Raw genomic sequence first — 2,845 nt, 5'->3', positions numbered from 1 at the left:
AACCCTCCCGGACTCTGTAACTTGTACAATACGAATCCCTCGGCTCCACCTCCTATATAAGGGGGAGTCGAGGGACAAAGAAAGCATCGAATCATTGTCTCTCAAACCCTAGTTTTCATAATCGTCGAGTACTTTTCGGCTGAAACCTTCGAGATCTACTTGCTCTCTACTTCCAACTAAACCCTAGTCTACAACCCGTAGGCATTGATAAGTTAATCCCTTGTCAATTGGCGCCGTTTGTGGGGATTAGAGGCGTCAAGGATCTGATCTCGATGGCACGTTCAAGATCGTCGACTTCATCAACTGCAAGCAACGCAATGGATTGAGGTAAATAGATCGCAACTGGTCCTGTCGATTTTGTTCCTCACCCGCCCTCCCGTTTGGATGCATATGCATATCTGGAGGAGCCTATGGAGATGACGTTCGGAAGATTCCACTTTCGCGTCGAGAAAGAGGGAGTGTATCGTCTCGAAATTCCGATCTCGTCGGGATTGTCGGCGGTCGATTCCGATTTTTCGAACTCAACATCGTCAATCGAGTCAGGCGAAGAAGAGACTTCATCGCCATGCTTTATCAGCACCAGGGCAAGCGAAAAGCTCGCCAATATCTTCAGCGACATGTCCTTCGAGTCATCCGCGGACTCCTATATAAGCGATGACTCGAGCAGTGTCGACAGCTTTAACTTCATCGACAAATCCACTACAGTGGGCAATGTCTTCACCAATCTTTATGATGGTGTCACCAAACATAGCACAGATCTGAATACAAAATACCATCAGATTTATGCCATCGGAGAGCCAAGCCGTGATCGGGAGGAAACATTCGAGGCTTTCGACGATTTGGGAAATCCATACGTCGATCCCTCCGATTTACGACGAGGTCTAGGCAACAAATATGTCGGACCTGAGCCTCGTGATAGAGTTCAACTCCCGCAAGCAGCATGGGATAGAGCCGCAAGAGCTATGGACGGCTCAGAACCAATGGCCACAACAGCCACGCCAGAAGAGTTGCAAGCATATCAATATAGGCTCGCACGAGCTGCAAGGGAGTTGGAAAAATAGACAGCTGCTCTGAACAGAAGAAAGGAGGCAGCCTCCGCATCAAGCAGGCGAAGAGCGGAGTTAAGTCGACAATCTGGAACTTCGGGAGATAGCCACAGGGAAGCTCGGAACAGAGCAAGATCAAGGCTGCAAAACATACCTGAAGGAGAAAGAGAACACTTTGTTCAAAACCTCGACATGTCTTTTATGTCGATAGACACGAGAGGGAACATCATCCCCAAGACCAGAAGCTGGGTATATGGCGACACAGGCCTTTATCCTTGCATCCAGGCCACCTCCAGGAGATCCAAGGGAGGCACTGTACAACATGGGAATGGCAGGAGTCGGAGCCATGGGAACGGCGTTTGCATCAACACCTCCCGAAGGAACAACAAGGCAAAATAGTCCACGACCTGCGACAGCAACAACAGCTCCTGAAGGAACAAGTGGAGCAAGAGACACAGCAGCACAAGCAAGGGTGGACAGAGCACGACAAAGTAGAAGGGAACATCGGCATTCCCCAGAACTAAACGACGAGGATATGTGCGGTTTGCCATGCTTCACAAGGAGAGTCCGGAAAACTCGAGTCCCTTCGGGATTTAAGTTGCCTGATAACTTCAAGAAATTCGACGGCCTGCAAGATCCAGAGGATTGGCTAGTTTATTACCTCGAGACGGTGAAGCTCACAGGAGGGACCAGAGCAACAGCTATGCAAAGCATCCAGGTGCATTTGAGTGGAGCCGCGCGATCTTGGATAAAGAAACTTCCTCCAGGATCTATCGACAGCTGGGATAGCTTCGAGGACATATTCGTCAAGAATTTCTGGTCCACCTGCCAAAAACCTGCATCGCTAGAGGAATTGAGGGTGTGTCGACAAAATCCAGACGAACCAATGAGAAAATACATCCAAAGATGGAATATCATTAAAAACTCGGCAGAGAATATATCTGACAAGAGAGCAATAGATGCGTTTGTCGCAGGAATCAGGCGAGGAGATTTTGTCGAAGATTTGGGGAGGACCAATCCAAAGACAGTATCCGCATTAATGGAGATAGCAAACAGATGGGCAGATGGAGAAGATGCCGTTCACAACAAGCAGCATAGGTCACCAGAGGAGGACCGCGGCCGGAATTATCGAAGTAGGCGACGATTTCCTCGGCAGTACTCGAGTTATGATGCTCCTGGGCAAATTTCAGCTGGCTTCCGAGCAAGCACCGGAGGAAACAACAGAGATGATTACCAGAGGAGCAACAAGCAGCGAGGCGACAATAGAGATGACTCTCGAAACAACAGGAAAAATACCGGGTCAAGGTTCCAGAGACCTTTTGTGTCCCCTGAAGAGATGATGAACGGGCCGTGTCAGATGCATTTTTATCTCGACAATAATGGAAAAAGACAGTCAGGACACTTGCAAAAGGATTGCCGAAACTTCCAGGCAATGTTAAGGTGGGCAGGACATGCTAATGCTCAGGCAGCGCACAGAAATCCTCAAGGACCCAGGAGTGAGATTCACTTGCCACCTCCTCCCACGATTACGGATGAAAATCGACATCAGCTCAGAATAGCGGCAGCACCTGCTCCACCGCCTTATGTTGATCCCAACTCTAACGGAGCGGTCTCGATGATTCAGAAAGGCAGGCCATCCAATAGAGCTCAGAAAGTAATCTCGCGACAGGTGTTTATGGCAGAGAATATGCCTCCACCGACAGTCGAGTACCTTAACTGGTCAGGGCAAGATATTGGCTTCAGAATAGCTGATCATCCACAGCAAGTTCCTCGATCAGGGCAGTCAGCACTCATCTTAC

The sequence above is a fragment of the Lolium rigidum genome, chromosome 1 (assembly GCF_022539505.1).
Source record: "Lolium rigidum isolate FL_2022 chromosome 1, APGP_CSIRO_Lrig_0.1, whole genome shotgun sequence".
Taxonomy (NCBI): Eukaryota; Viridiplantae; Streptophyta; class Magnoliopsida; order Poales; family Poaceae; genus Lolium; species Lolium rigidum.
The sequence above is the reverse complement of the archived record's forward strand: the minus strand, read 5'-3'. Positions refer to the sequence as shown.